The following is a 16,102-nucleotide window of genomic DNA, read 5'->3' on the forward strand; positions in this document are numbered from 1 at the left end:
CTTGAAGGCAGAAGCCTTTCGAATTTTTCGTGTTTGGGTTTTTTGTGCCTAGCACACTACCTCAATCACGAGCTGTTGCATTAAATCGAGCGAGTTTGAGATACGTCTAGTGTAGTGGGCGGTGCATGACCCCATTTTGCACACATTACACACAGTCAGGTACGGGTTTCCGGGTTCCCTGGAAGTAAAGTGGAGGCAGGAAGTGCGGGACAAGTCCAATGGGTAGGCTACAGAAGCCTTAGGGTGACCCAGCGATAGCAAATGTTTGTGAGTGGGCAGATGAAAATACACTCCACCCTCTGCCCCTCCCTCTACCCTACTGTGATGCCTGGGAGGAAGGGGATGATAGGAGAGCTGAATCCTGCGGGAGTCCTGCAAAGGAGAAGAGAAGCTTTCTTATCTCAACAACAAAGGAGCTAGAGGACCGACAGCTGCAGCACAGTGGGTGGGGAGGGGGAGGAAAAGGGGGCGGGGCGGGAAATCATCCAGAGGTGTAGGCGGCGGCAGAGGCCAGGGCTCCGATTGATTCTCAGATCCCCTTAGCGGCCCTAGAGCTTGGCAAGGAGAGTTCTGGTCTTTGGAGCAGCCCAGCAGAGGGGTAAGTAGAGGACAGCGGATTGCGGGAAAGGAGGGAGAGGACATGCGGAAGCTAAAAGTGAGGGCAGGTTCAGAATTCAGGGATGCTGTTGCTGGGACTCTTTCCTCCCACTTTGAGGGATTCGTCGCGGGAGAAAGGGGGAAATGGAGCCCAGGTTAGGCTGGGAGTGCTAAAGAGGAAAATGTGGGAGGATGAGCCATTGGTTAGAGGGTGACCAGGACCTGGGCGGAACCGGAGGACAATAGGAGCCCACCACAGAAGCCCAGTGTTTTCTCTCCCCCAAACCTCATCCTTTGACTGGGACCTGCCCTGGGAATGCCCAAGGCGGCGTGCTGAGGTGAGGAGGCTGGACTACGCTGGGAAGCTGAATAAACAACCACGCGTTGTCTCTCTCCGGGCCGAAGGGAGCTTTTGGTCGTACTAACCCCATAAAACCTAACCCTGGGATACTGCATTTTGAACAAACCTCATACCACCTGGCCCTTAATGCCATCCGCAGCTCAGCTCAAACTCCGGATTGTTCTTTCCTGCGAGCTCACGCTGGTGCTGAATGATGTTTGAGATGGAACAGGATAAGATCAGCATGCCACAAGGGATGGTTGTTTTTAATAAAATATATTGCAGCGCTTGAAGGAGCATTGCTTCACACCTCACTTGCAGCCCTTGGCAGAAGTTTCTGGCTTTGGAAAAACATTCCTAACCTGTCATAAGATCTATTTTCCTCTTTCTCTCTCTCTCTCTCTCTCTTTTGGTAGCATGGGAAAGGTTGTCATGCTGTTGGTTGGCAGTCATATTGTGATTTGCACCTACCGCTGTTTCAAGATAATGGAACAATGAGAAAGGAAACTTGTGAGTTAGAGCAAGTCACTTACCCATGTAATGCCTGGGCTACTAAAGAAGCAGGAATGAAGCTAATACTGCAGTCCTGTATATGAGTGTTGGGGAGAAAAGCAAGTCGCTTCCCCACATCCCCTAGCCATTTTTTAACCAGATGGCAAAGACGGTCTCTGAGTTTTTTGGTAGTCTGAAAAGGTGCAGTACTAAGACTTCTGTTTAAAATTCAACCCAGTTTTCTACTCTAATAGGAAAGATGATAGATTTAGAACTGAACCGAATCTTTGAGGTCATCCATCTAGCCCTGAACTGTCAATCACTGGGTTTGCCGCTGAACCAGAATGGGAAATAGTTAACAAGATAAAAATAATTTTAAAAAAATACAATAAAACAGATAACATTGCATTTTAAAAGCCAAGTCAATATTCAGCCTTCAGGGAACCTTATGTTCGGATTAGTGGCTTCCATTTCCATTTGAGTTTGACTCTACTGATCTAGCCCAACCCCTTCATTTTGCTGATAAGGAAATTAAGGACCAGAGAAGTTAGGGAACTTGCCCAGGGTCACAAAAATAGTTTGGCAAAGGCAGGATTTCCATCTAGGTCCTTTATTCCAAAACCAAGTTCTTTCCCTTGTACAACGCTGTCTCTCTAATATTTACTTATTGGGCATCTACTATGTGCAAAGTATCACCAGTGAGCATGTATAGGGCTGGAGAATGGTATCCAATTCTAGTATATTGGTGGAGGTTCTAGCATCTATTTAGATCTCTTGGCATGGTGCCCCTAATAGATTCACATGTAGGACTAGGTAAAGAGTTTGTTAGTTTAGGCTCCCCTTGGGGGCATTTTCCGAATCATGTCACTCCTCTGTTGGGCTTTCTCTCTACTCAATTCTCTTTCTCTAGTCCTTTACTGTAGGGGCACTTCACTGATCACCCAAAGGGCTGTCTAGCCTCTGTATACAAGATGGCATTGCTGTCATTAGTTGAATACGCTTTGATTTATTTTTCTTATGGTAATGAAATAGCACAGATCTATTTTTACATGGTACTGTCTGAAACAGCAAAATGTACTAACTTGTTTGGAGACAAAACCTATGACCCTTAACTCATTGACATAGTGCTGTAATCAAAAACTTCCCACCCTGGGGAATAGCAGCTGGATTTCCCCTTTGTTAAAATCCCCTTTCTTGCCACACCTAGGGAATGGATTTTCTCTGGAAGAAAGGGAGAAAATCAAGTAACTTCTTTCTAGTTCACATCCTGATTTCTTCACTTAAGCCAAGTTTCTCTCCATTCATTTAACACTTATGGGTTTACTATGTGCAAGACTCAGTACTAGGCCTTGAGTTGCAAAGCAGCACAGGCCCATTCTTTATAGATTGAGAGGTGGAAGGGACCACTTCCAGTCTAACTCCCTCCTTTTACAGGGAAGAAGCCTAAATTAGGCAGCCTAGAATGGTGGGTAGAGCACTGGATTTGGAGTCCAGGTGATCTAGGTTCAAATCCTCCCTCACTCACTCTGACACTAACTGGGATGCTCTGTAAGTCACTGCCTCAGTTTCCTCATATGTAAAATGAGGATAATAGTGGCACCTACCTGAAAGGATTGTTGTGAGATTCAAATGAGATAATATATATGAAATGTTTTATAAACTTTGAAGTGCTACGTATATGTTAGTTATTATTAGTAGAAAAGGTAACAGCATATAAAGAAGATAAAGTGAGATGGGGAATCAAAGAAAAATCCAAATAAAGAGAAATTTGAAGTAGGGAAGAAGGCTTTCAGGGTACAAAATTTCATGGAAAAACATCCCTTCTAACAAGGCCCATAGAAATATGCATGGCTAGACTATAGATTAACCCCTTGGAATGTGGACAGAATTAAGTCCTGCATAGGGCATTTGACAGACATGCTAAATGTTACCTCCATTTCCATTAGTCCTAATTAGAGCTGAAATTTTGCAGGCTTAAAAAATATTTGAAGTCATTTTTGTTGATCTCTTGCTTCTTAAAAAAATTTTGGGGGTGGCTGGGTGGCACAGTGGATACAGTACTGGCTCTGGAGTCAGGAGGACCTGAGTTCAAATCCAGCCTCAGACACATAACACTCACTAGCTGTGTGACTCTGGGCAAGTCACTTAACCCCAATTGCCTCAGCAAAAAATAATTAAAGAAATAATGTTTCTTTTCAATTACTAGAAATCTACCTTCTTTCTTCCCCCCCCCCATTGAAAAACAAAAGCCCTGTTGCAAATATGTATAGTCCAGCAAAACAAATGATCTCTTTCCTTTTTATATCACCTTCATCTACAAACATCTCATCCTGGGCTTCTTTGTCTTGTGAGCCAACTCTTACAATAAATATTGAAAAAGAAAAAGGAGGGGAGGGAATGAAGAAGGCAATTAGGCAAAACAGAACAGCCCATCAACAGTGCCTAGCCTTAAATTATATGCAATATCCCACACCTGTGGTCACCCACCTCTGCAAAGAAGGAAGAAGGTGCAAAATTATGCAGTTACAAGGAAATTTTTGCTTTCTGGAGGACTAAGCAGGAGACACACTATGTCCTGGTCCCCACCTTTGTTCCTTGACTGCCTTTCCATGTGACATCGGTTACCTAGGGCACTCTCAAAGTGACCTTTTGCTCTATTTTTAAATGGTCACATATAGTACACTTATGGTATCAGGCCAACTGATTGCAAACTTTTTAGTCTGTGATAAATTAACTAGTTGAGAAGGGGGACAAATAAAATTCATCATTGCTTCATAAACACTGACTGAACACTATGTGCCATTTGAATTCTAGCCCATCAGTGTCTTGCTATGTGCCTTTGGGGAAATAACTTCTCCCTTTCTCAATTTTTTCATGGGTAAAATAAGAATAGTGATATAACCTATATCCTACCTATGAGAACAACTATGAGGAGTAAATATGTATGAAAGTCCTTTTTAAAAGTGCTATTATTAATTTGGAAAGAACACTGAATTTAAAGTTAGAGGACCTGGGTTCACGTCTAATTTTTATTATAATTATTATTACCTGTGTTACCTTGAGTCAGTCACTTAACCTCCTGGGGTCTCAGTTTCCTCAGTGGCCTTGGACTAAAATGGCTCCTGACAGCCCATAGAGCTCTAGATCTATGATCTTTGTTATTACCTGTTCAGCACGTAGGTGGTACTGTGGAAAGAGCTCTGGATCCAGAGGCAAGAAGACCCAAATTCAAATTCAGCCTCAGATAGTCATTAGCTATGTGACCCTGGGCACTATCTGCCCCTGTTTCCTCATCTGTCAGTTGAGGATAATAATATCACCTATTTCCCATGCTGAAAGGATAAAATGAGATGTTTGTAACATGTTTTGTAAATTCTAAAGCATTATAAAAAAGGTAATTATCGTTTTCCTCCTCATCATCATTATTACTACTGTTGTTTTAACATGGCTTTCGTTTATCTATAATTCAGTTTTTCCTATTATTTAAATGAATATCATTATGTTCTTGGGTTTTGTTGTTATTGTTCAGTCATTTCAGTCTGACTCTTTTTGACCCCATTTAGAATTTTCTTGGCAGAAATTGGAGTGGTTTGCCATTTCCTTCTCTAGCTCATTTTACAGATGAGGAAACTGAGGCAAACAGCTAGTTTGCCTAGATGTGTATGAGGCCAGATGTGCATTCAAGAATATGGGTCTCCCTGACTCTAGGCCTGGCCCTCTATCCACTGCGCCACCTAGCTGCCCTACAAAATAACATACAACATATTAAAAGGAAACTATTTAAATACAGTTATCAAAATATTTGTAAAAACAAGGTCATGAATGCAAAGTTAAGAGCTAGCCCCTGCTCTGTGTTTTCAGAGTGGAATAGCTGAAGAAGGATCTCAGCTAGATTTGAAAGAAATTTTTCCTTTTGCCTTTGTAAACATTTGTAGACTGATGAATTCACCAAAGAAAGAGTTGGGAATCCTCCCTCTCTCATGCTCTCAGCCTTAGGATCATAGTTCTAGAGCTGGAAGGGACCTGGGAAGCTCTCCAGTAAGTCCAACCCCTTTATTAGACCAAGGAAGCTTGTGGTCAACTGCCCAGAGTCACACAGGTAATATCAAAGGTCACATTTGAACCCAAATCCAGTGTTTTTTTTTTCCCTACTGTATCTCACTGCTTTTGCCTTAGGTGGCTCCCGTAGGTTAAAGATGTAAAAGGTGTCACTGTACAGAGAAACAGCCCTCCCTCATTTATCCAGTGACTGAGACCCTTGAATGTAGACTTGATTCTGAGGACTCATTCAGATCTTATTATTTGGGGGCCTCTTGCCTCCCTGTGCTTTCTGTGCCCTATTGTTCATTTCATTCTTTATTGCTGGTGACTGAATTTCCATATTGCATGCTGGGATTGACAGTATAGTATGTTAGCCCATGGGGTGGGTATATCATAGGGCCAGACACCAAATGTCTGGATGTAACCTGGAGATTACTTTTGCCCTTTCCAGCTGTATTTATTGTGACTCAAGCCGAGCAGTCTTCATTTCATCATTCAAAAATAAAAACATTCATAAGTTTTGGAAACTAAGAGAATTAACTACTATGTAGAGTCTTCTTTGGGGCCCTTCAGCTCCCCTCTTTTCAAAAATAGATTCAAATCAACAAATACTTTTCAGAGCTGCTGCTACGTACAAGGCCCTAAGCTAGGCACTGTGGGAGTATATTTTTAAAAAATGGAAAAAGCCACAGTCTGTGTCATCAGGGAACTTAATAGGAGGACAAATAAGACTTGTGCAAATGTCATTTTACTATCTGTGTTACCCTGGGCAAGTCACTTAACCTGTTTGCCTCAGTTTTCTCAACTGTAAAATAAGCTGGAGAAGGAAATGGCAAACCACTCTAGTATTTCTGCCAAGAAGACTCCAAATGGGGTCACAAGGAGTCAGACACAATTGAAAAACAATGAAACAACAACAACAACATGTCAATTTAGTATAGAATAAAATAATAGTTAAAATGTATATAGTGCTTTAAGGTTTATAAATCACTTTATGAATATTAACTCATTTGATCCTCACAACAACCCTAGGAAGAAAATGGTATTATTATCCCCATTTTACAGATGAGGGACCTGAGACTACATGAAATGACTTGACTAGGCTCACACATCATTAAGTGTCTGACACTGGATTTGAACTCAGGTCTTTCTGAGTCCATATCCAACACTCTATCCACTTTGCCACCTAGCTGCATGAGAGATGTATAGAAAGGTTATGACTGTTAAAAAGCTGGAAGAATTCTGTTTGGTTAGAAGATCAGGGAAAGCTATGTGGCGGGTTAACATTTGAACTTTGTCTTGAAAAATGGATAGTGCAAAGGAGAGAAGAAATTTAGGTATGGGCATGTACTAACGTTGAGGTAGGAAAGTGTAGGACCACTTCAAAAATGCTGAATCAGCTATTTGGCTGGTGCATGAGAGGAATCTAATGAGAGATAATATCCAGAAAGAAGGTAAGGATGAGATTATGGAAGACCTTCTCTTCCAGACTGAGGTATTCAACCTTCACTTAATAGTCTGTGGAGAGCCAGGGCAGCTAGGTGGCACAGTGGATAGAATGCCAGGCCTGGGAGTCAAGAAGATTTCTTTTCCTGAGTTCAAATCCAATATCAGGTATTTAACAATGTGTGAGCCTAGGCAAGTCACCTAACCCTATTTTCCTCAATTCCTCATCTGTAAAATGAGCTGAAGAAGGAAATGGCAAACCACTCTAATATGTTTGACAAGAAAACCCAAAATGGCATCACAAAGTGTCAGACATGACTGAAAAACACTTCAGCAACCATGGAGAGTCACTTTTAAGTAGGGGAGTGATACGATCTCAGTTTTACATTAGGAAGTTTAATCTGGCCTTGCTATATGGGATGGATTGGAAGAGAGAAAGGCAGGAGGCAGGGAGAGCTGTTAGGATGCTGTTGCAATAATCTAGGGAAGAAGTCCAAGTGACAGATAAAGAGGCCCTTGCACCCCTAAGTAAGTTAACTTAGTGACTCTGGTCAGCGGATATGCTTGAATAAGCAAATCATTAACATTCAAGAGCTTGTTCAGTTGCTTACATGTTCTGGTATTGCTGGAAGCAAGAAGTAAACCAGGAGAGCTCATCAGCAATTGCTGGTCCCCGGCATCATTTCAACATCTCCTCAGCATTTACAATTACAACTGTTTTAACTTTTATATACAAAGATGACATGTATGAGTCATCTCCCCTGACTCTCACCCCTACCCTCCAGTCAGAGGGACACATGCTTTTTCTTTATTTCTTGGTAGTAGGGACATGTTGTATGTCACAATTCACATTCTCTTCCCTTAGTTCCATTTGCAAGACAACTGAGTCAATAAATCCATAAACACTTATCAAGCTCCTGATTTATGCTGGACACTGTGCTGAGTAGTATAAAGGAGAGAACATTAAAAGACCTAGGGTCTAGTCATGGCTTTGTCACAAGCTGTGTGACCTAGGGGAAGTGACTTAACCTGCCTCAATTTGCTAGCTGGATTGCATGAACTCTAAGGTACCATCCAGCTGTAACATTCTAGTATTCAAAGCCCACACAAGAATTGAACTGATGAGTTTGCCTTTAGCATCGTGATTTATGCTAACATATCACACAACTGCTCACATTACACAGTTCTGGAAAGCTCTCATCAGCACAGAATTTATTCATTTGTGCATTGTTGTATGCCCTTTTCATAGGTGTCTTCCTTGTTTCCTATTTACCTTATGTAGTTCTTAAGGGTAGGGATTTTAAATTACACAGACGTTTGTTTTTTATTTAATTAATTTATTTATTTTTAGTTTTCAACATTCACTTTTATAAGAGTTTTAAGGTCTAAATTTTCTTCCCCTCCCTCCACTCCCTCATCCCCAAGATGGCATGCAATCTGATATAGGCTATACCTGTACAATCATATTAAAGATATTTCTGCAATAGTCATACTGTGAAAGAAGAATTAGAACAAAAGGGAAAAACCACAAAAAGAAAAAAAGTGAAAGTGGTATGTTTTGATCTGCATTCAGACTCCATAATTCTTTCTCTGAATGTGTGTAGCATTTTTCATCATGAGTCTTTTGGAATTGTCTTAAATTGTTGCATTGCTGAGAAGAGCTAAGTCTATCCAAGTTGATCATCACACAAGGTTGCTGTTGCTGCGCATAATGTTGTCCTGGTTCTGCTCACTTCACTCAGCATCAGTTCATGTAAGTCCTTCCAGGTTTTTCTGAAATCCGCCCGCTCATCATTTCTTAGGGAACAGTAGTATTCTGTTATTCCATATACCACAACTTGCTCAGCCATTCCCCAATGGATGGGCATCCTCTCAATCTCCAATTCTTTGACTCCACACAAAGAGCTGCTGTACATATTTTTGTACATGTGGGTCCTTTGCCCTTTTTTATGATCTCTTTGGGATACAGACCTAGTAGCGGTATTGCTGGATCAAAGGGCATGCAAAGTTTTATAGTCCTTTGGGGCATGGTTCCAAATTGGTCTACACAGACATTTATTAAGTGCCTATTATGTTCTAAAGGGGCAGCTAGTCAGTGAACTGAGCTTAGGGTCAGGAAGACTTATCTTCATGGGTTCAAATCCAAACTCAGACACTTACAAGCTTACACCCTGGGCGAGTCACTTAAGCCCGTTTGCCTCAGTTTCCTCATCTGTCACATGAGCTGGAGAAGGAAATGGCCAACTGCTCCAGTAGCTTTGCCAAAAACAAAACAAAACAAAACGAATGGGGTCACAGAGGGTTGGACATGACTGAAATGGCTGAAAAACAAATTACATTCAAAATTCTGAGAAAGAAGGATTACACAAGGAAATGACCGTTGAGCTCACGAAGCATACTTCTAGTAGGGCTGATTTTTTTTTTTAATTCCCATCAGGGTAGATCATTTGGAATGGAATGGGAAAGCATATATTAAATGCTTATTTTGTCACAAGCACAGTGCTAAGCACTTGAGATACAAATAGAAAATCCACCCAGGCCCTGGTCCAAAAGAATTCGTCATCTAATTTTCTGAGAGAACGTATAAAGGAGAGTTTGGGTGAATATCTAGTATGAGACAAAGACATCGACCGAAAAGGAACCATAGGGGCCATCTAAGCTAACTTTCTCATTTTTACAGTGGAGGAAACAGGCCTGCAGAGGTGAAATGACTTAGCCAATTTTACACGTATTTTTTGACCACTACCTCTCTCAGTCCGCCCTCCGTTCTATTCAGTGTCATACTTATTATAAGTGGCTGAGATGGACTTTGAAGTGGGGTACTGTAACCCCTGGTTCAGCATCCTTTCCACTGCAACATAGATTGTAGATCATAGATTTAGGACTGGAAGAGACTTTAGACACTGTCTGGTTCAACCCCCACATTTTATAGATTTTTTAAAAAATAAACTGGTGCCCACATAAGTAACTTATGGAAAGAAACACAGGTAGTCAGTAGCAAAGGCAGGATTAGAACCCAGACTCCCTGACTCTGCATCCAGGCCTATTTTCCCTATATTAGGGTTATCAATTAGGATATCCCTCCTCTCCAAGCCCTGCCTACCCCATTCCTACTTTTTATTTCACTTCAGCCTAGAAGTCTCTGAATATTTGATAGTAGTAAGAGCTATAGATCAGGGTAACCATCTGTGATATGGTGTAGGCTGCTAAATCAAGTCAGTTGAGTTGGACTTCACCATCAAACAGCTGGAAATCCTTGCCGTAGTGGACTCCACCCTTGAGAAAACTCAATATAGGAAAAGTTCCAGATTTATAAGAATGATAAATTAAGGGGGGGGGGGGAAATATGTGATTGATTTCATAAAAGGACTCTCCAATTTACAAAAAAGACTTACTTCATTATTCCTTTAAATTGCTACACCCCAGGCACATTGATCCAACTTGCAAAAGTTGTTTACTACAGGTTTTCTGAAGTATGCCTCTTGCATAAATCAAGGTACACCCACACAGCAGTTAAGAAATGGATGGTAATTAAGTTGCCCATCAGGTGTCTTCCCTCTGGATGATTGCTACCTTTCTTCTTTTGGTCTATTTAATCCAGACCGTGCAAGTCAGTAAGCTACCACCATAGCTTGTTGGGAAATTTGAATAGTGTTTTAATTGATCCAGACCCTCTAAATCAAAACTTTTTCTGTATCATTATCTCTTTTGGAAGTCTAGTATAAGCTATATGGATCTCTGCTTAGAATAATGCTTTTAAATGCATAAGGGAACATATGTAAAATTACAAAGGAAGCCAATTATATTAAAACAGTTTATATATACACACATTATATATATGTATATATATATACATACATATGTATGTATGTATACACACACACATACACACACATGCTCATAGAACTCCTGCCTAGAATATCATTTAGTAAATTATTATTCAACAGGTGTAAATAGTATCTTTAGCTCCCAAATGGGAGTTGCAAGGAAGATGCATATGAATTTCTCTGTGTGTGTATGTGTATAATTTTTAAAAGACTAAATCCTCTCTTGTTTCCTGTTTGGTGCTCTACTTTTCTGCTTGATGTTGAAGAATGGGCTAAAAAAAAAAAGCAACCCAAATCTGCTGATGTGTCTAGTTGTTATGAATGTGCCTGGCAGTGTTTCCCTAACATTTATCCTGTGACATCTCCCCCGCCATCCCTCATCATGGAAATACACAGTGCTGGAGCACATGTGATATGTGATTTCCCCATCTCACTCAAAACAACAAACAAGGGGAAAAAAAGCCACTGTACAATTTTTCTATGCTGCCACCACCAAACAGTTGTTTGAAAGTTTTTAAGCTCCAGCTTCTGAAATGCTTTCAGATCTGCTTGGTGATGCCAATCCCGCACCCCTCTCTTCCCCTACTTAGCAAGGAAGCAGTCTAGCACTTGGAAGGCTCAGGAGTTCAACTGCTCAGGAGGCCTTGAGAAATTTGAATTGTTTTGTAAACCTTATAAGTCTTTGAATTATCACAGTTGTTACCTTAGAAACTTTTAAAGTTTAAGTGTGCTTTGGTAGTTTGAGTTTAGAGGATAATCTGATTACATCTTAGTTTTTTGCCTGTGATTGCTCTGTAGAGCTAGATAAACAGGAGAGGGCAGGAAGGGGTGGGGTATAAAGGATGGGGGTAGGGGTGTGCTGGAATTAGCTCAAACTAATTTGAGAGGTGATTGTTAAATTTTCAGTTTGAGTATTTATATCCTTGAAATTGGCAAATGCTGCAAATCAAAGCTTGATTTTTTATTTGGTTGACTGTCTAGACTTGAGAAAGGGATGGAGAAAATGTTAATGCAAATTAAACATTAAAGTGTGTTATGAGTACAGGGTTTTGTTTTTGTTTTTGTTTTTTTGAGAAGCAGCTATTAAACAATTACCAGCGTGCCCATGGGTGCGATTGGGCATAACCCTAGGCACCTTAGGCTAATGGCACATAATGGCAAACATGGATATTTGAAAACTTAAAAGGAAATTCTGTGTGGTGTCGAGGCAGAAGTCCTGTATCTAGAGTCAGGCAAGCAGAAGGTCCTCTGACTAGACAAAGTGAGAAGCTTTGCTGTTGTTTTTCCTTCCTCCTGTCGTTCTTGGCTGTTATTGCTAGGATTGTAAATATCTTATATAGAAGCTCTACCTGCTCTCCCATGATGAGGTGTCCTAAACTTTTTTTTGTAGAAGTCATCTGAGGACATGTGGGCTAAGTTTCACATAGGATCATAGTGGGGGAATGCTAGAAAACAACAACTCATTCCCTGAGGGTGGGGAGGAGGAAACGCCCCATGGCACAGTTTTAAATTTAATTTACCTTATCAACATTTTCTCCATGGCTTTCTTAAGTCTAGGTAATCAGCTAAACAATAAATCAAGATCCTATTTGCAGTACTGCTGATATCTCAAGTAATGTGTTGAAAATTCACTATCTGATTCTCAGGAGCTTCTTTGAGCTGGCTCTGCCAAGCCTCTGATTTATAGATCTGTACCTAGGAGGGACCTCAGAGACTGCAGAGTTCAAAATAAGGTCATCGATCCATAAGTTGGATCATGTTAGCCTTTTGTTTCTTCTTAAGGGTTTCAACGTTGGTAAACATCAGATAGAAAGGTTAACATATAAGAGATTTGTGAAAGATAGGAAGTTATAACCATCTTTAGCCCATTCTGAAATAAAGTAATCATGTTTATTGCTAGTGTTCATGGCAGGACTCCAGATTCTGGCAACACAGTTTTTCTGGGCCATAGCTATGAATGAAGGACATTTACTAAGGAATGGAGGTGTTGTAATATGTGGTGATAGAATAGTCACACTGAGGAAATCATAGATCTTTTGAAAGATTGAAGAAGGTTATTAAAAGAACAACAATGTAAAAGGAAAAAGGAAGCCATACTCTGATAGCCATTCATGGTTCCAGAGCTAGGTAATGAAACATAACAACCCCCTTCCTCTTGGCAGAGAGGCAAGGGACAATAGGGACAGAATGTTGCATGCATTGTTATGCAGTCACTATGTATTATTTTTGCCTAATCTTTTTCCTTTGTTACAAGCAAAGTTTCAATGGGGGGGGGGCATACAGTGTTATATCACAAAAGACTGTTGTGAAAAGATGTCAAATAATTTTTTAAGAAATATTATCTTAGTCCATGAATCAGATCTATTTGTTACCTGTTTGTTAGACTTTTGACTATGTTAAAGTCAGATCTCTGCTGCCTAGTAGCAGAGTCCAAAGAGGTCATTGCTGCCTAGGCCAAGACTTCAGAAACATGAAGGGGAAAGAAGGAAAGGGGTCCTTGGCCATAAGTAAGATGTTACAGAGGTCTGAACTAGGGGTTTTATTTTCCCTAGAAGAGAATTTTTGTTGTTATTTAGTTATTTTTCAGTTGTATCTGATTCTTGTGACCCCTTTTGGGGCTTTCTTAGCAAAGATACTAGAAGAGTTTGCCATTTCCTGCTCTGGTTCATTTTATAGGCATTAACTAAGGCAAGCAAGGTTAAGTGATTGATTTGCTCAGGGTCACACAGCTAGTAAGTGTCTGAGGCTCAGATTTGAACTCAGTAAGAAGGGTTTTCCTGACTCCAGGCCCAGCATTCTATCTACTGTGCCACTTAACAGTACAGTTACACTATTAAAACTTAAAACTGCACTAAGACTTTTTGGGCATTCTATATGTCAATGTTATAATGACTGATAATATAAAATTAGTTATTGGATAATGATGACATTTCATGTGAAATTAAGCCAGAGATATGACTTCAGAGATACAGGTGATGAAAAATAAGCAAATGGAGTGGCAGTAGTATATGCCAAATTATCAGTGGACTGAGGTTTTTGCCTTGTTCAGTCATTTTTCAGTCATGTCCAGCTCTTTGTGTAACAGGTAATTAATATATACATACATACACACACACACACACACACACACACACACACACACACACACACACACACACACATATTGTACCAAGAAATCAGCGAGCAAGACCCAGATGTAATTTAAAATGTGGATTTATTAGCGTGCAGCTGCAAGGGGTATGCACACCCAAATCAAGCAGCCCCGATCAGGGTTCGAGCTAGGCTTTATATGGAAAAGAACATGGGAAAGAAATGCCAGGAACACTGATGAGGTAATCCAAAGGTGCAGGTGTCCTTGAGGGCTATGGATGGGAAAGTATAGGGAGTATACCGGACAGGGAGGGGGATGGATCTTTGGAGTCTGGCAGGAGGAAGAGCCCTTGGGCTGGCCAAGGACACCCCTCTCCCTCTGTCTTGATGAGAGAATGCTCTGCAACAAGGGAAAGCTTTCTCACAACCCAGGAACTTACTAAGGAATTGGGAGGCTTCCGGAGACATGATCTGAGGGCTGGGCCCTGAGCAGCCCAGCTCTGTGTAGCTATACCAGGGAGAGAGATAAGGGTCATGCTGAGGCCCATGCATGAATAACTGCTAGGCACAGTGTCCTTGGGCTGGGGAATGGTTGTCAGAGACAGTGTTTCTGAGACTAGGGAGAAATTGGGGCACAAGTACAAGCACCCAAGCACCCCATTACTACAGGTCAGAGATTGCATAAACCAGACCAGGTGTCCTGGTCTCTGGTATAAACATAATTATCTAAAGCAATTATATTGCAAGCTTTCTTATCCATTTGTGTTGGAGGTATGGACTATGCTGAGCTGTGCAAGAGTGCATTTCACTATTGTTTAGATTTAGGAGGAAAGAGGTCTGGGGTAAGATTAAGCAGTAATTTCTGCTTTCCATGGCTTAAAGGGCCCTACTACCTAAATGGTAAAATAATGTTCTGCATTACATATATACATATGACCCCATCTGTGGGTTTTCTTGGCGAAGATACCAATTTGCCACTTTTTAGCTGTGGTTAGCAATGATATCTTAGTGTCATAGATCTAGAGCTAAAGGAACCTCAGGGCATTTAAAAAAAATTTTAAATTTTTTTGGAGGCAGCTGGGGGTTAAGTGACTTGCATGTGTCACACAGCTGGTAAGTGTCTGAAGATTTGAACTCAGGTCTCCTGACTCCAGAGCTGGTGCTGTCTCTACTGTGCCACCTAGCTGCCCCAGGACATTTAATTCAACCCCTTTGACAGATGAGTAAACTGAGGTCCAGGGAGATGAACTGACTTGTCCAAACACTCACAAGTAGTAGTCATCAAAGGTAGGATTTAAACTCTAGAGCCAGTGATCTCTCTACTGTACTAAGGTATCTGCCAACAATATCTTCTTGGTCATTTAGAATAACATTCCTTTTTATAAGCAGTGGAGACCAAATTGAGGAAGAAGGGCTTATCAATTGTATTAACATTTTTTCGTTGATGGTGACTTTTGCCATTGTATAACACATGTTCTTTTATGAAGCTTTATGACGTGTGACTGTTAATTTTTAGTATTATCTTCACCCCTTAACAAATGAAAGAAAAATCAGGGTTTAGGGGATCGATTTCAGTGCATTTTCTAAAGATTATTGGATCACTGTGTGACCCTGGGCAAGTCACTTAACCCCACTTGCCTAAAAAAAAAAAAGATTATCAAATATACCAAAAAGAGAATTGTATTTAGTTCTCAAATTTTGGTTACTTTTTTAAAAATTATTTATACTGCAGACATAGGTGCAAAGATCTAGAGCTCAAAGGGACCTCAGAGGCTATCTAGTGTAATCTCTTCATTTTTATAGTTAAGGAAACTGATACGCAACAAGATTTAGTGACTTGTCCACGTTATACAGGGAGTAAATGTCAGAGGCAGTGTTTGAACCTGGGACTGCCAGCTTCCAGAGCCAGTTTTCTTTCCAGGTATTTGAAACATCCAAATTCATAAATCTTTTTATAGGCACTCAGATTCTTCAGTGTTCCAACTCTCCAATTAAAAATAAATTTGTAAATTGCCATATAATGTTGGTAAAAGTTTAGCAGAGAGCAATACTTTTTCTTCCAAGGAAAAGAAAGCCAGCATTTAAAAGGCTCCTAGTCTCTGAGGTATTAGATTTCAAGTCTAGAAATGCTAACTAGTAACTTCTCCCCAGAGATCTTAATTGCCCATATAACAAAGGGAGGTGGAATCTAAGGAAAAGAGCTTCTCTGACAATTTATGATAGAGCTTTGTTTAGGGAAGGAAGTGGTAGTTTCTCTTTTGCATAAAAT

The 16,102-nt window shown here is 40.6% G+C and overlaps 1 protein-coding gene across 1 annotated transcript in view; it reads left to right on the forward strand.

Moving 5' to 3' along the window:
- The first annotated feature begins 479 nt into the window (after positions 1-479).
- The window catches only part of PLA2G7 (phospholipase A2 group VII), a 65,312-nt gene continuing 49,689 nt past the window's right edge, over positions 480-16,102 (forward strand). Inside the window, exon 1 of the mRNA XM_020993934.2 lies at positions 480-598. The gene's annotated coding sequence lies outside the window, so the exon portion shown is untranslated. The remainder of the gene's footprint in view (positions 599-16,102) is intronic.

Source organism: Phascolarctos cinereus, unplaced genomic scaffold, assembly GCF_003287225.1.
Source record: "Phascolarctos cinereus isolate Bilbo 61053 unplaced genomic scaffold, phaCin_HiC Scaffold_5;HRSCAF=322, whole genome shotgun sequence".
NCBI classification, from domain to species: Eukaryota; Metazoa; Chordata; class Mammalia; order Diprotodontia; family Phascolarctidae; genus Phascolarctos; species Phascolarctos cinereus.